This window comes from Schistocerca americana, chromosome X, assembly GCF_021461395.2.
Source record: "Schistocerca americana isolate TAMUIC-IGC-003095 chromosome X, iqSchAmer2.1, whole genome shotgun sequence".
In the NCBI taxonomy this organism is placed as follows: Eukaryota; Metazoa; Arthropoda; class Insecta; order Orthoptera; family Acrididae; genus Schistocerca; species Schistocerca americana.
Genome location: NC_060130.1, coordinates 384637847 through 384665167, shown reverse-complemented (window position 1 = coordinate 384665167; position 27321 = coordinate 384637847). Strand labels below are relative to the sequence as shown.

At 40.7% G+C, this 27321-nt stretch overlaps 1 long non-coding RNA gene across 1 annotated transcript in view; it reads left to right on the top strand.

Annotated features, from left to right (window-relative positions):
* Positions 1–27321, top strand: part of LOC124556425 — a 61253-nt gene that overhangs the window by 16205 nt on the left and 17727 nt on the right. The window contains exon 4 of the long non-coding RNA XR_006968607.1: positions 16583–16657. This is a non-coding gene — a long non-coding RNA (uncharacterized LOC124556425). The remainder of the gene's footprint in view (positions 1–16582; positions 16658–27321) is intronic.

Sequence of the window (27321 nt, the reverse complement as noted above, 5' to 3'; positions counted from 1 at the left end):
CCCTCCTATTTCCGTTCTTGAGTATTCATGTGACCTACAAAACTTCGGAGTGTTTAGGTACGGTTCTGTGGACTGTCAAGTGGTTGTATATGGTTGCTAAAGTATGGAGCTGTTGAATCAGCTCACTGGACTGGAGGCCTTGCCTTTATTGAGCAATATAAGCTGCTTTGCTACACGAGGATATCTGCGTCTAAGCTATTCATATTGGCAGTTGTTCTTGATTTGATTTCTAGAATATTTACTTGGTCTTGTTTGGTGAAGGAACTTTGAACAACTGTGTTTAGTAACTCTGCTTTACTGGCACTATCATCAGAAACATCACCATTGTTATTGCATCGTGAAGATATTGATAGTGTTTTGCCACTATACTCTATTCATCATAAGAATAAACCTGATGTAAATAAACAGAAACACGGTGATTGGTCAGAAGCCATAGCACGTGTACACTTGTGTTATGCTCTTGGTTAGTAGGTCCTACTTATTTATTAGATATCTTATTACTAACTTAGCTAAAGTGAAGCTTTGATATTTTAATGTATTAGGAGCCATCAACATTTTTCTTACTCACACTTCAGCTATGTAATTTTTATTTCACAAATTGTGTGTAGTCACAGTTTCTGTACTGTTGTTCTCTGATTGTCATGCTGTTAATACGCTGTATGAAAATGGGTGAGGCTGCTTCCTGTTGTGTAGTGAAACATGCATGTGGAACAAGGTTAAAAAGTGCCGAGAAAGAGATTTTTCTTAAATTTGCAGAAAAAATTGCTTTTGAAGTTTTCCGAGGGACTGTATTTGATGGAACTGAGATACAAATACACCCTGGATGTATAGCGGAATCAGTAGTGAAGTAGATTGATAATCTTGTGCAGTTCATGAGCCATTGTTCAAGTCTTGCCTTTATCATACATTTTTGAAATACCTACATCTCATAATTGTAAAATTTATCATTTTTTATGAATAACGCGTCATCTTGTTTCTAATTACATACTGCACATAAAATTTCTGTTCTGATTTCAAATATAAATTCTTAATTATCATTATTTTATGAAAGATTGTTAATAAAACTCAGATACTCTTTTATTTGGACCATGTCCATTCTTTTATACCACAGATGTAATCTCACATGAACCAGAGTGATAAGTGTAGTAGAGATGTGAAAAATAATCATTTTCACTGCATCGAGCACACCATACATTTGCTGCATTTTTACATTTGCCACTGTACTACTACAATGTGAACCCAACAGAATTGAACAGGAGCAAAGTGAAGGGATTTGTCACAAGAAGTAACAAGGCTGTTAAGCTGCCAAACGTACTGGAACTAACACATGCAGCTTTTTCACGTCACTGCTGAACGCTGGCACGATACAAAATGGCACATCATAAAAGAGGAGGAGAAAATGTGGCACCTTGGTGGCTTTGTGGATTCTGTTGTTGATCTAGTTATCAATGTAACAGATGACAGTTTGAGAACGGAAATGTATTTCTCAGATCCAGATAAGGAAGGAGCTAAGAGATTACTGGAAAACTGGCTGTAATTAATACCTTCAGTGGCTTCAGTATTCAACAAAACAGTGAAATCCCTGCAGTATGATTTTGCATTGCATATTGCTCGCTCAGAAAAATTACCCAGCGCTTGAGTTGGGAATTTTCATCACTCTTATTTGTAATTAGAATACTATTTTAAGCAAGAATGAGAGCATTTTATCCTTTCTGTCTGGTCACCTAAGAAGCCTGCAGTAATGCTGGAGTTTTGCTGAATATTATGTCATTCTCTTTAAAAAATAAATGACATTCAAAGCTATATTGTCTCTCTGCTCATCTCTCTTTACGTCTGAACTGTAACTGCTCTCATCATTGCAGGTTAATTGGACCAGCTGGCTGGCCAGTACTGTCAAAGTGAAACTCGCCATTAAAACTGTTGTCTCGCATTATTACTCAGACTGTGTGCATGTAACACAGCATAAAACGTATGCTTATGATTATACTTGACTATACTGAACACCGCTTGGCTTCAGCTCCATGTGAAACTAAATCCATTGAGATTCAAGAAAACAAGGAAGAATACATGGTGTAATGTTCATATCAAATTTATTCTAATGATGAACACAGTATAGTGTACTTAACATATGACCAGAATCTCTTTGGATTTTCTGCCAGTTTAGAGACAGTGTCTTTGTAGAAACTACTAAAACATCTTGCATTGAAGTTAGAACTAAATTTTTAGCCTCAGTAAAAGTTCAATCATCGGGATTTTGTGTTCTTTTAAATTTGACATGTTTTTTTTTTTCTTTGCTTCTGCAGCTGTGTATTCTGACCTGTTTCATGTACCACAAGGGTCAGTACAACCCCTTACTAATTATTTGATATAAACGCTGATTAGCCAAAACATTATGGCAACTGCCCACTACAACGTTGGATGCCGCCTAGTGGCACTTCGGGCACATGATGTAACGAAAGTGTGTAACCAGAGCAGACGCAGACAGAGAGGGGATCACCCTAGCAAAGATATGGACTGCAAATGGAAAAATCCGTCAAGATCAGAGACTTCATCAAAGGGCAGATTACTATTACGCAGAGCCTGTAAATTATTATCTTGAAAACAGCAAAGCTGGTTGAATGTTCGTGTGCTATTGTCATGAGCATCTATGGAAAGAGGGAGGACTGTGCAACTACCACTAGGCACTAACTGATTGGACATCCACAACTCTTTGCAGAACGTGGAGTTCAGAGGCTTGTCTGCTGTGTAAAGTATGGTAGATAGTTAACTGTTGCATCTCTGCCAAAAGAGCATAATGCTGGTGCACACGCTAGAGTTTCAGAGCACACAATTCGCTATACATTGTTGAACATGGGGCTCTGCGGCAGACTACTCCTACATGTTCACATGTTGACCCAATGTCATCGTCAGTTAAGATTGCAGTGGGCACGAGACCATTGGGATTTGACCTTTGACCAATGGAATTGTGTTGGTTCTTAGAGTGATCACAGTTTCGCTACACTAGGTCAATGGTCGTCTCTGCAGACACTCATCGAGGTGAACGCGCCTCTAAATGTGTGGCACACCACGGACGTAGGCTAGTGGGAGCAGTATTATGCTATGGGAGACATTCTCTTGTGCTTGCATGGGATCTGTGGTGGTAATCGAAGAGACACTGATATCTGCGAACCACTTGCATGTCTTCATGCTTGATGTCTTCGCTGATGGCAATCTCATCTTTCAGCAGCATAATTGTCGATGTCTCATAGACAGAACCATGCTACAGTGGTTTGAGGAGCATTATAGTGTACTCACATTGGTGTCTCGGTGGTGGTGATCTTTACAGATAAGTCTCAACACTGGATAACTGTAACAAAACACAACTTGCAATGGATACATTTAGTGCAGGGATTGGCAGTTGTCCCTCAACATAAACAAATTTAATGTATTGAGTGTAATACACCTGATGGTGGCGAAACGGTTGTCTGCTGAAATATCGTGGACTTCAGATGACTGCATCTCGCAGTACACCTGAGAACCCTGGAAGCAATACATTGTTTTCCTTTACATATATATTATGGAAAGATCACATAGGTAGGGAAATTTGAGCTCACATGTGACGTGTATTTCATCTGCTTAAAATGCTATGTCCCATGTTTCCTGGGATATTGAAGAACTTTGTTATGGGTCTGTTTGCAAAGCATAAACGATTAAATGCTGAATATTTTGGAAGTGTTCTGAACTAGCTGGTTGAAACAGTATGTAAGAAGAGATCTGGATTTCAAAAGAAGAGGGGGAAATTATCTGTCCTAAGGACAACACTCCTGCCAACAAAGATGCTTTGGCAGTGGAATTTGAAATACAAATTTTTGAGACATTTACCCATGTCATGAGATTGTATCCAGCCAACTTCTACCCATTACAAAATGTAAAGAAATTATTGCTAGAAAACATTTAGGATCTATTAAAGACATTTTGTCAATGATAGATGGGTATTTTGTGGTGTTTTCGGGACTGTGGTTCAGATTTGGAATGTACTTATTAGAGCTAAGTTGAGACAAAGTATATAGACTTAATAGGGACTACATAAAAAATCGTTTTACCAAAAACAGTCTTTTAGTGCCAGGTGTTGTGCTGTCTTTATTGAGAAATTATAATCATGGAGGGGAAAAAAGACGACTGTAGTTGTCAAAAATTCGGAGATGGTGGTCAACTAGTTAATTTAGATACTGGCTGTAAAAGCTGTCTTTTTTTATGTTGGTAGTATCAGGTCAGTAAACATCTGCAACAACAGAAAAAACATCAGCATTTGTTACCTGTCATGGCCCTTATTTAGACAAGTGCAAGCAGATCATGTTTATTTTGATTCTTTAGTGACATTAAACCAGCAGTGGAGGATACCTTTTAATTTCTGAACAAGATGTCCATTTAGTTTGGGAAGCAGACAGGAGAAAGTGTGCTTCCTCAAATGCTAGCGACAGCCTGCCGATTGATTAATGTAGTGAAACTACATGATTTTATAGCATCAACTTGCTACAAAAGGAATGCTGATTTTTCATATTGCAGTTCCTATGGATTATTCTCACCCAAATTACATTTTAGTGGGTCCAGTTAAGTGTTCTTAATGTGGTATTTACAAAAGAGTGCATGTCACAAAGTTAGAAAACATAAAACTGTGATTTGCATTGTGATTTCAATGGATAACAACATGAGTAAATAGTTTTTTCTGTTAAAGGGATATCAGTTGGTGGAATATGTTACAAAATTATGGAAATTTATTGTTTGGTAACACAGTTTGCAGGACCAGATAGGCATATGAAGGGCAGAAAAGATATTGCCAGACCTCAAAAAGGAACACTATGGCTGCATCCTCAGTTTTACCTTTTGTTGCCCCTATGCTTTAAACGTACCAAGAAGAGAAAACTATAGAAACTAAATGTAATGGTATGGCTTAAGTGTGCTGAAACGAAGAAACTGCACAAGTCACAGCTACTTCAAACTTGACAGATCCATAATTGTCACAAGATATAAAATTGGTGTCTCATTGCTCTGTCACAGGTATTGTCAATACCAATGTGCGAGATTGCAAAGGAACTTTGCTAACATTTGGAGAAGTTAAAGCTGACTAAAATAGTTCATAAACAAAAAAGGTTTTGCTTTGTGTGTGTGTGTGTGTGTGTGTGTGTGTGTGTGTGTGTGATTTCATTTTATGTCATTATTTCCTCTTATGGCTGATCGGAATAAACATTGGGGAGTCTGCACCAAGTTTAGAAATATAGAAATTGGTGTAACATTATTAAAACGAGAAATGTAAATTGAAGTAAAACTCTTGTGTGTTTCATATTTCTCATATATGAACTGTCAGAACCTCTCTGAATTAAAATAGTACCCAGTACATGACACCACTACAGTTCACGGACTTCTCGTGGCTTCTGTAATAGTTGCTACCATTCTCAATCGGCAAACATTACACACAAGTGGATCCCCAAATCTGTTTATTTATTTATTTACATGGTTTATGTGTTACGATGACGATGAAAGAGTCGTCGCCAATGTTGATTGGTGGCTAAATAGAAACACACAAATCGCAGCAGGTTTGTCAGTAATGTCAATAAGGTGCTGGCTGCATGGTCTGGATCTGCAATGACTAAAATAATTAGAAGCCGTTGCAGGATTCTTCTTGGCTGCATACATATAATTATAAACTCATAGCTATTGAGGCCTCGCTGAGGCCATACGTTACTGCGTGCCTTGTTAGAGGTTGCTTCTGATCAGCTGAAGGCTAGTCTACTTTACTACTTGACATCCCAAGCAACAGTGGACGAGAGCTCACTAGAAACTTGATACAAGCCACGGAGCGGTGCTGGTCGCGGGTCCAGTGATACTAATATGGACCGCAGTCGATAACTGCAACCCCTAACAAGTGTGGTATCGAATGTTGATACTACATTATGCCCACATTGGAGCACTAAAATCAAACATAATACAACAGAGTCTACAATGATTAAGGTTAGGTCTTAGCAGTGAGCAGTTTTTTTGTTTTCCAAAATTTCCTCATTCACTGTGATGAGGCTGCTCGTTCTTCTGCAGATATTACATTCTTCTTCTGTTCTGATGGTTTGAATATCAGCCGTGTGTATTTGTTCTTCAGAAGCAGTTTCTCTTCTCTGTGTTGAATTTAGTGTCTGGTGATCTTCAGTTCATCCAGATCACTTTGTACTTCTTTAAACCAGATGTTTTTGGTCTAGTATTTGGTAGGCAAGATATGTGGCTGAAAAATGCAATCCTTCTTTTCCGCAATGTATCAATAATGGATTCACTTTCTTTATACACTACTAAATTGGGCAAAAGTCTCCACTGCCCATTAGCTTGATGTTTTTTACTGGTAATTGTTCAGTGTATTTTTCTGTCAACTTTCTGCAGTTTCTCAGTTGTTGCTTGAATATTTCGTTTCGTAGTATTTCACTTGCATATGTTGCTTCCGGTTTAACAACGGAGGAGTAATGTCGAAATCTAGCATTTATTGGGAGAGATTGTCTTTTGTAGGTTTGCCATGTGGTTCTCTGCGCTCGCTGTAGTTTTAATGTTCTACTCTCTGTTGATGCTCTTTCATTTGCATTCCAGGTAATAATCTCACCAAGTTAATTAAACTTTTATACTACCTTAACTTTTTTATCATTATGGAGTATGATATGGGATGTGTTAACTGGGAAGCTGGGCATCATTTCTGTTTTCTCAAATGAAATTTGCAATCCAACCTTTGCCACTAACCGTTATAGTTGTTCTATCTGAACCTTTGCTTCATCAATATTGTTTGCTAACAGTGCCAAATCGTCTGCAAATGCAAGGCAGTTAAGTAGAATATTTCTTCCAATCTTAAGAGATGGTGGGCATATCTTGTTCCATTCACGCATGATTTTGGCCTAAAAAATTACCAGTGCATGTCACTGATGTGAACTGTAAAAATTGTTCGTACATCCATAGTTTAAATGGAGGACAGTGGGACATCAGCTGGTATAAATTTATATTAAAAATGAAGACATGGCTCCAGCTGTATTTAAGGTGTCGATTTTATTTTGGCAATTAATTTCAACGTTGTAATATCGTCATCTTCAGGCCCTATAAAATATACCATACAAATGTGACATCAGTAATCTCTGAGTTATTATGTAAACAAATGTACTATAAACATATTACATGATGGACGAATGCAACAAAATTAATTACATTTTGGCCATTTTCATTAAATGCAGTCATTCTGGAAATTAACAATTTATGTGGTATCAGTAGATACAAATGAAAAAAAAAGAGATTTTTTTAATATATATATATATATATATATAAAATTTTTATTGCAGATCAATTTCAAGCATTAAATGAAATGGGAGTATATATTTTAAAAAACTTAGGTGAAAAGCCATTACGCTTACAGATAATAAACAGTGCTAAAGAGAATATGCATTGCTAATATGTAGGGTAAGATCCATTATTAAAGAATAGTAAAGGGAGGAAAAGGTAGAAATAGTTATGTTTGCATAACACTACATTGCCATCATACTAAAGTGACAGTAAAAATTGTTAGTTCGCCTAAACAGGTCATTCCAAAGGATTTAAATATGCTTAATCTCATGTTAGTAAACTGTCGAAGTGTCTGTGGCAAGACCCCTGAGTTACTCTCTGAAATACAGTAGCAGTGCCAATATTGTATTAGGTACTGAAAGCTGGTTGAAACCAGACATAAAAAGCAGTGAAATTTTGAACTTGGATTGGACAATGTTTAGGAAGGATAGGACTGATGCTATGGAAGGTGGTGTGTTCATTGCAGTTTTAAAGCTGTTTAAATGCAGCTGAGATAAATACTGGGCCAGACTGTGAAATAGTCTGGATAAAGCTGTCAATCTGACAAGGATTGACCATTGTATTAGGATGTTTTTATAGAGCCCCAGCATCTGCAACAAACGTCGCAGAATGTTTCAGGGAAAGTCTTCAGTATATAGGAAATAAATATGTAAATTATCCATTAGTTACAGGTGGAGACTATAATCTGGCATCCATTGACTGAGAAAATTACACGTTTATCACAGGAGGCAGAAGCAAAGATTCGTGTGAAGTTATTCTAGGAGCACTCTCAACATATAAACTCGAGCAATTTGGTTAGAAAACCAACTCGAGATGGGAACATACTAGATATCTTGGAGACAAATAAAGGTATTAGCTACCATAATGTTGTTGTGGCTTCTATGTCCATGGAAGCTGCAAAAAAAAAAAAAAAATGGAGTAGAGTTTTCTTGTTTGGGAAAGCAAATAAGTGTCATCATAATCAGCTCCAAGCATTCACCATGGGACACAAAGATATTGAGCATCTTTGGTCGGAATTTAAAGGTATTGTCCACCATGTGCTACGGAAGTATGTGCCTACCAAAAATATAGGGGGAGGGAAAGGATCCACCTTGGTACAGCAAACATATTAGGAAGTTGCTGAGAAAGCAGAGAATTTTGCACAGTCATTTTAAATGTAGTCACTGCTCCGCTGACAAATGGAAATTAAGCGAAATGAAAGCAGCTGTCAGGAGGACAATGAGAGATTCTTTTAACAAATTAGAAGCAATATTTTATACGCGGATTCTAAAAGTAACCCCAAAAAATTGTGGTCATACTTAAATGTATGAACGCTACAAATAATTCAATAGCTTCTCTTGCTGACAGTACGGGTAATGTGACTGATGTTGATAAACAGAAGGCCGAAATTCTAAACCTAGCTTTCAAACACTCATTTCCAGTAGAGGACTGCAGCACCATTCCCCGTTTCAATTATTGAACAAACGCAAGGATGGTTAACATAGTGTTTAGTGTATCTGGGATTGTAAAACAGTTAAGATCCTTAGACGCAAGGAAGGCATCTGGCCTAGATGGTATCCCCGTAAGATTATATGTTGACCATGCTACAGATACAGCACCATTCTTATCCATCATCTATCACAGATCATTGGAACAGGGGAATGTTCCATGGGACTGGAAGAAGGCCCAGGTCATAGCAATCTATAAAAAGGGTAGAAAATCGGATGCATATAATTACTGGCCAAATTTCACTGACATAGATTTGTTGTCGCCAAATTCATATTCTTCAGGAGAAAAAACCTCGTTTCACAAAGCGCCTAGCATCCAGAGCACATTGGTCTATCGATTACTCATATGATTCTGAAACTCATCCCTGTTGGTTTTAGTATTTCCCCAGTTCGGAAATATCATAGATCCAGGACTGATGCGCAGAGCAGTCTGAGTTACAGTGGGGGAAGTGTGTAGTCTCAACGTGAACCGTGTTTACATCTAGTGATTTTGCTGTTTCCTCTTCGTTTATTGCTCTTACGTCAAATGAAAACGAAACAGACTTCTGTGGTCGGGAGCCATCAAGTGAATTAAAATACATCCACATAATTACAGAAAGCTAATATATGTTACTAGTTTCAGATTTTATTTTATTTCTACCTTTCTGACAGTCGTGCATTAATTGCCTTGTAGAACAAGGCAGTCAATGTGTTTGAAAGGAAGTGTTTGGTTCCATACTATTGGCTAATTTCAACTGCTCGCTGCATTTCAAGTGCACGTTTTCATCTTCTAGCACATGCGGAATTATGCCATGATAAAGAATCAAAAATGAGGTAATACAGTACTGGTACTCCAAGAAAATTTACATCCCGAAACCCCCACTGAAAAGCTTAATATCAGGTCGAGACCTACTTCATTGGGAATTTGGATATACGAATGTGCTCTTTAAGTATGCACTTCAAATGTGCCATTTTAGTATCGTTCATGAAATTCCGATGCTCGTGGAGTATCCTCTGATGTTTTGTTTCTTTTATGACATAATGTAATATCTTCTAATGTTTTACACATACGAACAGACGGGCTTCCTGCGTCATAGTAGCTGCCAAAGTGCGGTGGTGCCTGTTATCTGGCGCTCTCTGACAACTACTGAAACGAACCTATTTCTAACAGGTCGCGGGAAAATATTGGGAATGGTGGTTTGAAAAGCATTACTTTAAAAGTAAATTTCCTTTTACGAAAGTTGAACTATGTGCGAGAATGTACGATGAATTTCTTAAATCGCAGAGCGTTTGTTGACAAGCCATTTAGAAGTATTTTGAACCCAGAAGATCAGACATTCATGTCGTTATTATAAGCAAATTGATGTAGTGCTACGGGAAACTCTCTCTCCTCTGTGGTAGCTAATTTATTTGTAGAATACTTTGAGGACAAGTCACTGGACTCGGCTAAAACTTTTCCTGGCACATTTGTGAGATCTATCTAAAAGTGTAATACGCGCAAAAACTATCAACATTATATGTGAAAACTTAGCGTCTCTTGCAGCTTATTAACCTTAGAGACCAATATATTGTGTGAAAGCTTTGTTTTTCTTGTAGCAACACTATGTATATTAATTTAAAACATTAACTTTTCCTGTTTGTGTATCCGCGCTACTTAACAGTGATGTTGCTATTAGCTGACTACATCATGTGTTCTGGGGTCTGAATGTCTGCTGTCATCAGCTGGCGAGATCATGTGGCATGAGCTAAGACTGGATTACAAAAGCGCATCACAATCTCGGTTACAATGGGTCAGAAAGTAACATGCGGTGTTTGATGGAATTAGATTTTAAGCTTCCGTAATACGAAAACATGCAGCGTACATGTTGCTGCACATCAAAAATCTTTCCAAAAGGGGTTTTCCTCCCCAAGTTTTGGTTTTCTAAAGTGCCGGGAAAGACTATGCCCATATATAAAAACATAACCATTCAAAAGAATTGATAAGTTTTACATTTCCGAGGGAAAATATACTGTTACTTAATAACGCAGAAAAAGTGTATTTTTAACTGGGAAACCCTGGAAAAATCTGGGAATTTTTTTTCTTTGTCCACGTATACACCCTGTTTTTACATTGTTGACACTTTGTTCTGCATTTTCAACAGTTTTGAAGGAACATTCAGCCTGTCATAGGCCCATAATTGCCCATGTTGGCATTGTGTTGATGGGTAACTGATGACTATTAATCCCACACAGTGTTCAAAACGAACCACTCAGCAAGTCAGATATGGTTGTTTTGAGCTCAGCAGTTTTATTGCTCGGTACATGGTTCCTACTCTACCAACATATGATCCATTACTTATATTGCACTGTATCAGTGCCACACGTATATTTGTTGTTGTTATGTCATATGTTTACAAGTATTAATTTGCTATATTCTATGAAAATTTCAGAATTGTTTTTCTGTTTGCTGATGAAGAATATTAATTGCTCATTTATTCCTACAATTTGATATTCAGGATTTATATTCTAAATTAAGGTAGCATTTCTTCTGTTGATCTTTTATAATTCAAAGAATACAGGCCATTTAGCCAGTATAGGTGTATCTATTTTGCTTTACAAATTGTTTAAGAATAAACATGCTCCAGCTTTTAAACTTGGTATAAAGATTGAGAAAGGTGCTCTGTTTCTGAAGAGCTAGGAAGTTACTGATACTGGAACTGAGGTGCATTGCTCGGTATTAAAGATGATTTTGTTGGACTTTATGAAGTGACACAGTTGAGTACCATGAGAGAAATGATTGGCTGGAGCTTCCAGTAGCAGGAGTAGGCAGTAAAATCATTATTCTAATTTTGGAAGGCTATAGTGTTAATTTTTTCATTAATACAAGATGAGTCATATTGGTTTGTTTCCAGATAGAGGTTTCCTTTTCTGTTTTTGCACAACTTTGTTAGAGTGGCTCAACCTAGTGACGATGCCTCTCTCACTGATTCCAACCAGTAGGTGCAATAGGGAAAGGGATGTTGCCAGTAACAATGTCCTCACCCCTCCCCCCCCCCCCCCCCCCCCACCCCCAATATTTTATACATGGTCAATGGTGGATCCATCTGATAATTGTGCTGAGTAGTGGAGTTCAGGAATGTCTTAGAAAGAAGACACACTGGGTACTATGGATAGCATGCACACGGCTGTTTTCCTGAAATCATAGGAATGGCAACTGAATGAAATGGCTAATGGTTTGCATACGTTCTGCACTATCATATATATCCCGAACAAACACCAATGACCCTTGTTGCTATTCCATATTTTGCACTCGGTTTTGCTTTATTTTGAAACAACAGTAGTTAACAATGTAAGCAATTTAAGGCTGATGTGGTGTTTTTGTGTGTGCCCATGTCTTTGCTTTATTAAACACAACAGTTTTGCCCCCATGTGTGATTTTTCAACTGTCTGTTGAGCTGATGTCTGCTGTTATGATGATGTTTGTCCATTGAACTACTGTAAAATGGAGTTATTAGAAAAACGTTATCTTAAGAAGAAAAAATTGATAATTTTAAAAAGAAATATGAAAATCAGAAATATATGGGATTATGGGTCTTATACCTAACTCGTAAATAAATTTGGGACCTAACTCCTGTTTATATAACATAAAACCTTAGTTGTCTCATTCACCCCATGGAGAGGTGTAAATAGAAACGGCATTATTAAATTTCCCCGCTTATTTACTGGTCTTTGGAGTGAACAGGGTCATGTCAAAATCTGTTTTAGAAATAAAAGAACAAGAAGAAAAAAAATTATCTGGATCAGAAAAGTCTTATCCGTAAAAAAAAAAAGTTGCATGAGTTGTTGTTCTCTATTGTGTCTTACAAATAAAGATTGTCAGATCTGTAATTACTTTGTTGTAACATTAAATTGATGAAGTTTGTTGATTAATACATTAAGTCACTAGCATGTTTTAAAAATATCTTTGGATCTAAAATTAATACTCCAGAATAAATGAAGAGCTTTCAGACGCCTCATTGACTGAAAAATGAATCCTTGTATACTAAAATGAATGGCCTTGGTGTGTGTGTGTGTGTGTGTGTGTGTGTGTGTGTGTGTGTGTGTGTGTGTGTTTGTGTTTGTGTTTGTGTTTGTGTTTTTAAACCAACATAACTTTGGCTTAAAAATAACAAATTTTACTTGCATACAACCTAAACAACTGCATACTTCTTCCATATATTTGAATCACTGCCTTGATTGGATTGAGAACAGTGCCAGATGATTCCTCATTTCCATCACAGTCTTGATCTTCTTCTGGAAACACAACCCTGCATCCTCAACTAGCAAACAGTTTGATAGTAATGAAGTGTTGAAGACAGAGGTGGTGATGTGGCTCCGTCAACGAAGTAATTCATTCTGCAGTGATGATCGCAATAAACTGGTCTCTCATTGGGAAAAATGAGTTTGTCACCAGGATGATTATGTTGAGAAATAAATATGTAGACATGAAGAACAAAGATTTAGGATGTTAATTAAATTTGTTTTATTTAAAAAGCTTTGAGCTTTTACGTATAAAAATCTGGAGGCATTACATTTCAGCATGCCCACATGTTGTTACTTTACTGCCAACTCTATTTGCAACACAGTTTGTGTACAGTATTCACATATACCACTGAATGTACCTGCAAAATTATATAATTGTAAGACAGAAACTGTTTTTGAACTTTTTCTCAGTCTCTTGATTAACTTCAAATGTTTAACCCATTAACTCATTTGTAAAGTAACCAGAAGTTTGAAGCTGCGTTATACATGGGAGTTAGATTCTTTAAAGAAGTACATGTTTACTGATTGTTTCTAACATACTAAACTCCATCCACACAGGCCTTGGAAGGTCCACCAGTACCAGCCAAATGCCATGTCATCCTCAGCTGATAGGTGTAACTGGATGTGGTTATGGAGGGGCACATGGTCAGCAAATCACTCTCCTGGCAATTGTCTATTCACATGGTTGGACTGGTTGTTTCTGTTCACCTCATCTTATGGTACTTTTGTTTACCACACAGGAAGAGGTGGCATGAGTAAATGTAGTGCTGAGAAACTGTGATGCACACAGTGAAGCAAATCAGCAATATGCCCAGGCAATCTTTAAAATTTGGCACAAATGCGACAGAATACCTAAAAATGACAAGTACATTTGAGAGGCACAGTAGGACAAAGGAGAAATATGGCTGACAAAGGCAGAATGGAAAGCAAGAGGTAGGGAGCCTCAGGTGATGTCAATTGATTGCTGTGCCAAAGTAACCATGAATACCACTGTAATGCACTTTGTGATATATCACTGGAGCTGAAATGTCTGTGATGACTGCTGACTGACTGATCAGACTGGTTATATTCAAAGGGAAGCATAAGCAACTACCGGAGCAGACAACAGAATAAGTCGAATACCTATTGTTGTAACTGTTTTTGCATTTTGTAGACAGCTCGTTGTCAGTGAATATTCAGCAAATTGCTTCTATGAAATAATTTGTAAGAACATTTTTATTACTAGCAAATTAAGTGTTTTACAAATTCTCAGAAAAAAGTCTTGAAACATGGGAACATTAATTCCTTGTCGGAGATAATGTGTTTGACAGGTGTATTGATTACTGAGGGATGTTCCATGTTTCATAGTAAACATAGCTATAATGATGGCTATTGAAAACACATTGTGTGTGTTAATTATTGTGTGTCAACGTGAAACTAAAATAATTGGTAGTGAGTAGATAGATAGGTAATCGTTTTCTCTTCCTCTAATACTAGCTGCAGTTTTTAGTAATTTGCAAGATCTGTGGGTAATGTGTGAAAGTTGTAATTTAGTATTTACTTCCTGTGATGTAATTGTTGCACATGAGTGCGAGTACTTTGAATAATTGATGACTGCTTAATTATTCTAGTGTACAGATATTTTACAGTGCAATCCCAAATGGTTTTTGCAAATGCAGTGACTTACTTCTTTGCCCAAGTATGAATGTAAGCTTTTGTACTAGTGTTGCATATTTCCTAAAAAATTCAAGAAAAAAATGATATTTAATGCTTTAATTTTTAATTTAACTGACACTGCTACTGCTACAAAGACAAAATTCTGTTTTTGTGACCTTATTGCTGCATTGAGTGAACTATACTTTATTCACATTGTGTTTAAATTTGATATAAGTAGTTTGTCTGCAGTCTGTAATAGCATGTTCTGTATCTACATCTATACTCCTTAAGCCATATAGTGGTGTGTGGCTGAGGGTACTTTTTGTACCACTGTCACCTCCCTTATTTGCTGTTCCAGTTTCAAATGGTTCTTGGGAGGAAAGATTGTCAGTAAGCCTCCGTGTTGGATATGTAGGAGGAAGCAAAACCCGTGGTGACTCTTCGAAGAATGTATGCTCTCGTAACTTTAACAGTAAACCACACTGTGATGCAGAATGCCTCTCGTCCAGTGTCTGCCACTGGAGTTGATTGATTATCTCCATGATGCTTTCGTATTTACTAAACGAATCTGAAATGAAGTGCCCTGCTCTTCTTCAGATCTTCTCTATTTTGTCTATCAGTCCTATCTGTTAAGGGTCTCATACTGACAAGCAGTATTCCAGTATTGGACAAACGCCAGCAATTTTTTTTTTTTTACATACCATAATGTCTCAAGCTGGCAGCTGAAGTGAGCAGAAAAGTGACAAAGCTACTGTGATGCTTTAAAACAAACTGCTTCCACACATTAAAGGGAAGTGTGTGAAAATTTTCACTTCTGAACTGCACAGCTGTTGCTGTCACTGTCATATTCTGCTCCCAAGTATCATGTATCCAACAACATAGCTGTGTCGTGTGCCTAGTTGCCAGTCACTTTGTTGTTCTGATCCAGGTATAAGTGTCATAGTTACTATAAAAATTAAGTTTCTTACAATTACATTCTTCTATAAAACACACTCTTTCCTTGGTGCATCAGATCTGCGTAAAACATTAAGTTTCGAATAATTACCTCTATCGTCTTTGTCAGGAGAAACAACAGTCCCTAACTAAAATGATGAGGTGATCATCTAACGCTTAAGATTTTTCACAAATTTTACAAGAAAATAAAACTAAGAATCTTGTATTAGTTACATATGTGCAGCTTATTGTCAAAGCTGAAGTTGTATTTGTGTAGTATCTAAAATTATTTGTGCTTCATGTTCAATAAATGCTTCACCATGACAGCTTAAAGAGAGGTGAGGCTGCATTGTTACTATATTGTATCCACCATCAGGCAAGCTTCTTTCTTATTTGAAAATCACACTTTTAATCACAACAAGATTGCTTTTGTTACATTTTATTAACTTTTCCTTTATTTACTTGTATTAACGTTTATGCCTATAAAATTGCAATATACATGTATGTTTGAAAATGAGATTGAACACTAGTGAGTAACCTAATTTATATTGGTACATTTCATGGACAGGCCCTAAGAGACTATTCGAAATTTTTGAGTAATAAAATGTGGGTTACAGTCACTGGAAAAATAAAATAGTGTTGCATCATAGCTCTTAAGTTACATTAAAATTAAGTCTCTTAGTGGAATGTGTTTCGAGACTGTTTACTCATGCCACTCTCCCAATTGGTGAATTTCCAACTAACATACAATGTTGACAAGATGTGGTGCTATGTCCAGAAAGCTTAAATAACTGTAACTGAAAATAAAATATTGGATTACTAAGAATGTTGTGGTAATAAACGACAAAAAATCACAATTTTAGGACAGGATTTAACATTGAACTTTTCACAAAATGTGTATATTCAAAAGAAGCTCTCTATATTTACAGGACCAGCACACAAAAATTGGAAGATGGAACTGTTGTCCTGTTGAAAAGCTTTTGGAGAAAGAGATAATGCAGCAGGTAATGGCATTTATTTTACACAAAGAATGAATTCTGTAGTAAATGCAGATTTAATAAAGAAATTGGTACAGGAATGTGGTTTTTGTTTTTCTTTTTTTTTTCCCCAGCATGCACCACATAACGTAGATCATAGTAATTGTTCAAAGTGGCGACTACCAATCTCAATGCATGCATAGCAGTGACGCATGAAGGTCTGCCACACATTGACAAAGATACCTGGTGTCTTTTATATCAGGAGATTGCCTTTTGTGGGCAACAAGAGGTGCTCTTTCAAAGAACTGTGGCGCCATCTTGCAGGAACACCAGGTAATGTGGACCAGTCAAATGGGGAGGCAGCAACTAAGGTTCTGTTAGGTAATTTTGGACAGTGGCCCCCCATACATTGTCTGAGAATTGTTGCTGATAGCCACTGATGGATGGGGATGGTGTGGGGATTGTCCTCACTCCAGACATGACTGCTACAGCTGTTGAAAACATAGTCACAGGTGAATGAGGCCTCATCTGTGAACAATGCAAACTGTATGAAGTTTGGCACTATAGTGCTGCAGTGGATAATCCATTAACAGAAGTGCATACGGGGCTCAAAGTCCTAGTGCTTGCACACAGTCTTTATAATGGGGGGGGGGGGGAGGGGGTGTAATAACTGTTCCACCAGTACTCTCCACACACTATCCTTCAAAGTCTGCATTTCACTGGCAAGTTGATGATTACTCATTGCCGGGTAGTCAGTCACTTGATCCAATACCATCTCCTCACAGTCTACTGTTGGGGCATGTCTTTGGCGGCACCTTGGCTGGCCCTCTGTGATGTGGATGACCCTGTCTCTCATAAGTTAGTATCCATGCAGTAAACTCCATCTATTTAGGATTATGCCTATTGGGAAAGCATTCTCTATACATTCATGCTGTTTTTATGGGCACTGCATCCTACCACACCTTACATTAAATACATGTCTGCCAACTCTTGTGACAAGTAATGTTCCATCCGTCATGTGCTGTACACAATAACACACCTTACCATGGACACATTACAAGCTGTCTGATGCAATGGAAAACTGACACCAGGGATAGTAGTATGCATGCAGCACAGGTTAATGTGCCAGAGCAATGCATGTGGTAGTCACAACATGTACTATGAGTTAAGTTGTGTGCAGTATGTCTTTTGGGTGGTCAGGGGTCTATGCTGTTTATCGCCAGCTGCCTCTTCCATTGTACAACAGGCAGTCAGGAACTTCACGAGAATGCAGCAGAACTGCATGCTCCATTGCAGTACTCGCATTGAGACTGATGGTCGCCACTTTGAGCAATTACTTTGAGCTACATTATTATGTGGTGTATCGTGTATTTGTCAGTAATACAATAAACATGCATTTCCATCTTTTGGTTCCCTGCCTCAATATAATCATTTGTGGACCCACTAACACCTGTTTCAATTTGACCCAAAGGGCTCGAGACACCCTGCATATGCGAAAGATTTGTTAGAAACTACAGAATTGTTTCATATCCAGCCACAAACACTGCCTCTTGAAACTGTGCCTGCAGTGTTTCTTGACAGTACCATGCCAACTTGCACAATGCCAATTGAATATAGAGTATCTACTCGAATCTAAGCTGCACCTGAAAAATGAGACTCGAAATAAAGGAAAAAAAAATTTTCCCGAATGTAAGCCGCACCTGAAATTTGAGACTCGAAATTCCAGGGGAGAGAGAAGTTTTAAACCGCACCTCCAAATGGAAACAAAGTTGGTCAGTTGTAACATGGGACACAATTTAGGTCAAATGGATGAAGATACAGCTACAGTAGTTTGGTTCAAGTCGTAAGCTTGGCAGTTAAGCTTTGCCAGGTAGCCATTGCTATGCGTCAGGTGCTCAGTCCGTATTTATACGGGTACCCTTCCTTTCACAAGCTTTGTCTGGTTTGAATCGATTGCTTATTTTGCTCTGTTCTGATAATTGCCGTTCTCTTTGTTATAGGTGTTTGTCACTCTAAGCTGAAAATGCATTATTGTACTTGTACTAGTTGTTCTTTCTCGTTTCTTAGATAGCTGAAAAATTGTTTGTAGAAACTTGCGCGGTATATTGTGGTAGGACCACTATCACCACGTGTTTTTGAATGGAGATAATATGACCAGTTCCAGCACAATTTCAGCAAGAATTATTGTTATTAGTAGCTGCTGAAAGATTACACAGCGCAGATCTCGTTTGTCTAGGGTTTTTTTTGTAGTTGGGTCTGCAAAATAATTCCAACAAGCATGACCTGAGTTTGCTTCTGTTTGAAATAAACGCCACCAGATCTGAAATACTTTCAATTAGAAATTATGTTTATTCATACTTTTTGTTAGCAACTACACCATTTTCACTTTTAACATTGATAATATAATTCCATTATACTATATTTGTCACATAAGCACGTCAGTCTCCCTCCAATACTGACAAAGAAGTGGCGGGCAAGCCAACATGTGCGTGGAAGTTGCAGACATTCCTGCATTCTAGATGCTTTGGTCTACTGACATTAATAAACTCCATAATTAAATAAATTAAACATGTTTTCTGGCAACATAATGAAATTACCTTAACTCTTTACTGTGGACATCTTACTTTTCGCATGAGATAAACTTTATCTCCAATGGTTGATTAAATTACAATAGCCTACCAGGACTTAAAAAGTGTGCACTGGTCCACTTGTCAGTCCAATACAGGAATTGCATCATCGTCTTGGCTTGTATACAACTTTTTATCACAACTCTAGTAAATTGTTCATTCTTGCATCACCCATTGACTCCCTCCTTTGTCTCACAACATAAATTACACAAACACATATATCAGTTTGTTGCCCAGAAACTTACTATAAAATAATACCAAAGTTAAAACATTTTCTCATATTAGAATAAACATAGCACTAATTCCTATATCATCACTGATGTTACAAAAGTATTTCAGTTCACCAATACTATCCTCTCATGAACCTTGTAGATTATGTGATAGATATCACTGTGAAGAGGTGAAATAAGCCAATATAAAGTATCTGTGTTGTGTGATCAACACAGCCGAATAAAAATGGTTATTCATGGTGAGCAGGATGTAAAACAAAAGCACACTTGCATATACAAGAAAGTTCTATTAACTATAGAACTTATTTTATAAGTGTTATGGCCTATTTAAATGAATAAAAAAAAGATTAAAAAAATTATGAGATTGGCTGTTCTCAAATTGTCGGGGTGGGTGACATGTATTGTCTCCTATCATAATCAGTAAAATAAAATCCCTCATTTATCAAGTTTACATATTTTGCAGTTCATTAAATACTGTACACTTACTTAAACAAGCACATTGGAATCATGAAATCTAATTTTACAACAGAATTAAGTGACAATCAGCCTAGATACATCATCATTTTGCATGAGATATGTTACATGGCATAGTATGGTGATTGCAATTTGTTCCTGTGACTTTATCTTACAGCATTTCATTTTTCCAGTAAAATTCTTTCCAGGTAAAGACATCTTTGTAGGCTCAATTTGTCCTTTTCTCAATATACAGCTTCAAAGAAACATTCCTAAGACCAAACAGCTTTCTCGACTTGGGATATACTAATCGGTACACATTTGGGTGGGCGTTCTCAATAATCTCAAATGGCCCAATGTAAATGTCAAAAAAACTTCTTGAGTTCTGCTGTTAGTAACTTCGATCGTTCATGGGGATTCACTAAGACATGGTCACCTACTCTGAATGTGGTAGCCTTTATTTCCCTATCATGTCTGTTTTTCCTAGCTTCACCTAGTTTCTTCATGGTTTTCTTTACAGTCTCTCACGTTCTCTCATTGATATTAAGGCACATTGTGGAAAGTCTATTAATTCAGAAATAAGTTTTGCTGGTCTGAGATGAAAAACAATTTCATATGGTGAAAATCCAGTAGAGCTATCCTGCATGCTGTTCATGATGTCCTCAAAGTTGTTTACATGGCGGACTAACTAGGGTGTTTGTGACTACAATATGTCCTGCAAAGTCTTCCTATTTCCCTCATGTACCTTTCTGCTGGGTTTGAAAATGGGTTTTACACGGATATCAAGATGTGTTTTGTGTTTGTTTCTTCCGTGAGTTCTTTCCAGAAGTTCTCTCATGTTGAAGTAACAATTTACTGCCAAATGCAATAGCACAATGATGACTTTTCCATTCACAACTTTCTCCTGAAATAGTTCTGCTCCTAGTTCATAATCGCTACTGTAAGTGTGAAGACAAAATGGCAAACTAAAATCTGGTTTGTGTAAAAGATTGTTCTTATACAGTTCATTCTTAATTTTCTCGAATGCTTGCTGACACACTTCGGACCTATTCCATGTAGCATTTTTTCTAAGTTAGTTGCTTAAACTTTTCGGTTTCTAGACGATGGAAAGTTTACAATAGATTTTTTCTCAGGGTCTGCACTTACCCTTCCTTAGTAATGACACAACCTAAAAATTTGAGTTCTGACACACCTAATTTACATTTTTCTAGAATGAGATTTTCACTCTGCAGCGGAGTGTGCGCTGATATGAAACTTCCTGGCAGATTAAAACTGTGTGCCCGACCGAGACTCGAACTCGGGACCTTTGCCTTTCGCGGGCAAGTGCTCTACCAACTGAGCTACCGAAGCACGACTCACGCCCGGTACTCACAGCTTTACTTCTGCCAGTACCTCGTCTCCTACCTTCCAAACTTTCCAGAAGCTCTCCTGCGAACCTTGCAGAACTAGCACTCCTGAAAGAAAGGATATTGCGGAGACATGGCTTAGCCACAGCCTGGGGGATGTTTCCAGAATGAGATTTTCACTCTGCAGCGGAGTGTGCGCTGATATGAAACTTCCTGGCAGATTAAAACTGTGTGCCCGACCGAGACTCGAACTCGGGACCTTTGCCTTTCGCGGGCAAGTGCTCTACCAACTGAGCTACCGAAGCACGACTCACGCCCGGTACTCACAGCTTTACTTCTGCCAGTACCTCGTCTCCTACCTTCCAAACTTTCCAGAAGCTCTCCTGCGAACCTTGCAGAACTAGCACTCCTGAAAGAAAGGATATTGCGGAGACATGGCTTAGCCACAGCCTGGGGGATGTTTCCAGAATGAGATTTTCACTCTGCAGCGGAGTGTGCGCTGATATGAAACTTCCTGGCAGATTAAAACTGTGTGCCCGACCGAGACTCGAACTCGGGACCTTTGCCTTTCGCGGGCAAGTGCTCTACCAACTGAGCTACCGAAGCACGACTCACGCCCGGTACTCACAGCTTTACTTCTGCCAGTACCTCGTCTCCTACCTTCCAAACTTTCCAGAAGCTCTCCTGCGAACCTTGCAGAACTAGCACTCCTGAAAGAAAGGATATTGCGGAGACATGGCTTAGCCACAGCCTGGGGGATGTTTCCAGAATGAGATTTTCACTCTGCAGCGGAGTGTGCGCTGATATGAAACTTCCTGGCAGATTAAAACTGTGTGCCCGACCGAGACTCGAACTCGGGACCTTTGCCTTTCGCGGGCAAGTGCTCTACCAACTGAGCTACCGAAGCACGACTCACGCCCGGTACTCACAGCTTTACTTCTGCCAGTACCTCGTCTCCTACCTTCCAAACTTTCCAGAAGCTCTCCTGCGAACCTTGCAGAACTAGCACTCCTGAAAGAAAGGATATTGCGGAGACATGGCTTAGCCACAGCCTGGGGGATGTTTCCAGAATGAGATTTTCACTCTGCAGCGGAGTGTGCGCTGATATGAAACTTCCTGGCAGATTAAAACTGTGTGCCCGACCGAGACTCGAACTCGGGACCTTTGCCTTTCGCGGGCAAGTGCTCTACCAACTGAGCTACCGAAGCACGACTCACGCCCGGTACTCACAGCTTTACTTCTGCCAGTACCTCGTCTCCTACCTTCCAAACTTTCCAGAAGCTCTCCTGCGAACCTTGCAGAACTAGCACTCCTGAAAGAAAGGATATTGCGGAGACATGGCTTAGCCACAGCCTGGGGGATGTTTCCAGAATGAGATTTTCACTCTGCAGCGGAGTGTGCGCTGATATGAAACTTCCTGGCAGATTAAAACTGTGTGCCCGACCGAGACTCGAACTCGGGACCTTTGCCTTTCGCGGGCAAGTGCTCTACCAACTGAGCTACCGAAGCACGACTCACGCCCGGTACTCACAGCTTTACTTCTGCCAGTACCTCGTCTCCTACCTTCCAAACTTTCCAGAAGCTCTCCTGCGAACCTTGCAGAACTAGCACTCCTGAAAGAAAGGATATTGCGGAGACATGGCTTAGCCACAGCCTGGGGGATGTTTCCAGAATGAGATTTTCACTCTGCAGCGGAGTGTGCGCTGATATGAAACTTCCTGGCAGATTAAAACTGTGTGCCCGACCGAGACTCGAACTCGGGACCTTTGCCTTTCGCGGGCAAGTGCTCTACCAACTGAGCTACCGAAGCACGACTCACGCCCGGTACTCACAGCTTTACTTCTGCCAGTACCTCGTCTCCTACCTTCCAAACTTTCCAGAAGCTCTCCTGCGAACCTTGCAGAACTAGCACTCCTGAAAGAAAGGATATTGCGGAGACATGGCTTAGCCACAGCCTGGGGGATGTTTCCAGAATGAGATTTTCACTCTGCAGCGGAGTGTGCGCTGATATGAAACTTCCTGGCAGATTAAAACTGTGTGCCCGACCGAGACTCGAACTCGGGACCTTTGCCTTTCGCGGGCAAGTGCTCTACCAACTGAGCTACCGAAGCACGACTCACGCCCGGTACTCACAGCTTTACTTCTGCCAGTACCTCGTCTCCTACCTTCCAAACTTTCCAGAAGCTCTCCTGCGAACCTTGCAGAACTAGCACTCCTGAAAGAAAGGATATTGCGGAGACATGGCTTAGCCACAGCCTGGGGGATGTTTCCAGAATGAGATTTTCACTCTGCAGCGGAGTGTGCGCTGATATGAAACTTCCTGGCAGATTAAAACTGTGTGCCCGACCGAGACTCGAACTCGGGACCTTTGCCTTTCGCGGGCAAGTGCTCTACCAACTGAGCTACCGAAGCACGACTCACGCCCGGTACTCACAGCTTTACTTCTGCCAGTACCTCGTCTCCTACCTTCCAAACTTTCCAGAAGCTCTCCTGCGAACCTTGCAGAACTAGCACTCCTGAAAGAAAGGATATTGCGGAGACATGGCTTAGCCACAGCCTGGGGGATGTTTCCAGAATGAGATTTTCACTCTGCAGCGGAGTGTGCGCTGATATGAAACTTCCTGGCAGATTAAAACTGTGTGCCCGACCGAGACTCGAACTCGGGACCTTTGCCTTTCGCGGGCAAGTGCTCTACCAACTGAGCTACCGAAGCACGACTCACGCCCGGTACTCACAGCTTTACTTCTGCCAGTACCTCGTCTCCTACCTTCCAAACTTTCCAGAAGCTCTCCTGCGAACCTTGCAGAACTAGCACTCCTGAAAGAAAGGATATTGCGGAGACATGGCTTAGCCACAGCCTGGGGGATGTTTCCAGAATGAGATTTTCACTCTGCAGCGGAGTGTGCGCTGATATGAAACTTCCTGGCAGATTAAAACTGTGTGCCCGACCGAGACTCGAACTCGGGACCTTTGCCTTTCGCGGGCAAGTGCTCTACCAACTGAGCTACCGAAGCACGACTCACGCCCGGTACTCACAGCTTTACTTCTGCCAGTACCTCGTCTCCTACCTTCCAAACTTTCCAGAAGCTCTCCTGCGAACCTTGCAGAACTAGCACTCCTGAAAGAAAGGATATTGCGGAGACATGGCTTAGCCACAGCCTGGGGGATGTTTCCAGAATGAGATTTTCACTCTGCAGCGGAGTGTGCGCTGATATGAAACTTCCTGGCAGATTAAAACTGTGTGCCCGACCGAGACTCGAACTCGGGACCTTTGCCTTTCGCGGGCAAGTGCTCTACCAACTGAGCTACCGAAGCACGACTCACGCCCGGTACTCACAGCTTTACTTCTGCCAGTACCTCGTCTCCTACCTTCCAAACTTTCCAGAAGCTCTCCTGCGAACCTTGCAGAACTAGCACTCCTGAAAGAAAGGATATTGCGGAGACATGGCTTAGCCACAGCCTGGGGGATGTTTCCAGAATGAGATTTTCACTCTGCAGCGGAGTGTGCGCTGATATGAAACTTCCTGGCAGATTAAAACTGTGTGCCCGACCGAGACTCGAACTCGGGACCTTTGCCTTTCGCGGGCAAGTGCTCTACCAACTGAGCTACCGAAGCACGACTCACGCCCGGTACTCACAGCTTTACTTCTGCCAGTACCTCGTCTCCTACCTTCCAAACTTTCCAGAAGCTCTCCTGCGAACCTTGCAGAACTAGCACTCCTGAAAGAAAGGATATTGCGGAGACATGGCTTAGCCACAGCCTGGGGGATGTTTCCAGAATGAGATTTTCACTCTGCAGCGGAGTGTGCGCTGATATGAAACTTCCTGGCAGATTAAAACTGTGTGCCCGACCGAGACTCGAACTCGGGACCTTTGCCTTTCGCGGGCAAGTGCTCTACCAACTGAGCTACCGAAGCACGACTCACGCCCGGTACTCACAGCTTTACTTCTGCCAGTACCTCGTCTCCTACCTTCCAAACTTTCCAGAAGCTCTCCTGCGAACCTTGCAGAACTAGCACTCCTGAAAGAAAGGATATTGCGGAGACATGGCTTAGCCACAGCCTGGGGGATGTTTCCAGAATGAGATTTTCACTCTGCAGCGGAGTGTGCGCTGATATGAAACTTCCTGGCAGATTAAAACTGTGTGCCCGACCGAGACTCGAACTCGGGACCTTTGCCTTTCGCGGGCAAGTGCTCTACCAACTGAGCTACCGAAGCACGACTCACGCCCGGTACTCACAGCTTTACTTCTGCCAGTACCTCGTCTCCTACCTTCCAAACTTTCCAGAAGCTCTCCTGCGAACCTTGCAGAACTAGCACTCCTGAAAGAAAGGATATTGCGGAGACATGGCTTAGCCACAGCCTGGGGGATGTTTCCAGAATGAGATTTTCACTCTGCAGCGGAGTGTGCGCTGATATGAAACTTCCTGGCAGATTAAAACTGTGTGCCCGACCGAGACTCGAACTCGGGACCTTTGCCTTTCGCGGGCAAGTGCTCTACCAACTGAGCTACCGAAGCACGACTCACGCCCGGTACTCACAGCTTTACTTCTGCCAGTACCTCGTCTCCTACCTTCCAAACTTTCCAGAAGCTCTCCTGCGAACCTTGCAGAACTAGCACTCCTGAAAGAAAGGATATTGCGGAGACATGGCTTAGCCACAGCCTGGGGGATGTTTCCAGAATGAGATTTTCACTCTGCAGCGGAGTGTGCGCTGATATGAAACTTCCTGGCAGATTAAAACTGTGTGCCCGACCGAGACTCGAACTCGGGACCTTTGCCTTTCGCGGGCAAGTGCTCTACCAACTGAGCTACCGAAGCACGACTCACGCCCGGTACTCACAGCTTTACTTCTGCCAGTACCTCGTCTCCTACCTTCCAAACTTTCCAGAAGCTCTCCTGCGAACCTTGCAGAACTAGCACTCCTGAAAGAAAGGATATTGCGGAGACATGGCTTAGCCACAGCCTGGGGGATGTTTCCAGAATGAGATTTTCACTCTGCAGCGGAGTGTGCGCTGATATGAAACTTCCTGGCAGATTAAAACTGTGTGCCCGACCGAGACTCGAACTCGGGACCTTTGCCTTTCGCGGGCAAGTGCTCTACCAACTGAGCTACCGAAGCACGACTCACGCCCGGTACTCACAGCTTTACTTCTGCCAGTACCTCGTCTCCTACCTTCCAAACTTTCCAGAAGCTCTCCTGCGAACCTTGCAGAACTAGCACTCCTGAAAGAAAGGATATTGCGGAGACATGGCTTAGCCACAGCCTGGGGGATGTTTCCAGAATGAGATTTTCACTCTGCAGCGGAGTGTGCGCTGATATGAAACTTCCTGGCAGATTAAAACTGTGTGCCCGACCGAGACTCGAACTCGGGACCTTTGCCTTTCGCGGGCAAGTGCTCTACCAACTGAGCTACCGAAGCACGACTCACGCCCGGTACTCAAAGCTTTACTTCTGCCAGTACCTCGTCTCCTACCTTCCAAACTTTCCAGAAGCTCTCCTGCGAACCTTGCAGAACTAGCACTCCTGAAAGAAAGGATATTGCGGAGACATGGCTTAGCCACAGCCTGGGGGATGTTTCCAGAATGAGATTTTCACTCTGCAGCGGAGTGTGCGCTGATATGAAACTTCCTGGCAGATTAAAACTGTGTGCCCGACCGAGACTCGAACTCGGGACCTTTGCCTTTCGCGGGCAAGTGCTCTACCAACTGAGCTACCGAAGCACGACTCACGCCCGGTACTCACAGCTTTACTTCTGCCAGTACCTCGTCTCCTACCTTCCAAACTTTCCAGAAGCTCTCCTGCGAACCTTGCAGAACTAGCACTCCTGAAAGAAAGGATATTGCGGAGACATGGCTTAGCCACAGCCTGGGGGATGTTTCCAGAATGAGATTTTCACTCTGCAGCGGAGTGTGCGCTGATATGAAACTTCCTGGCAGATTAAAACTGTGTGCCCGACCGAGACTCGAACTCGGGACCTTTGCCTTTCGCGGGCAAGTGCTCTACCAACTGAGCTACCGAAGCACGACTCACGC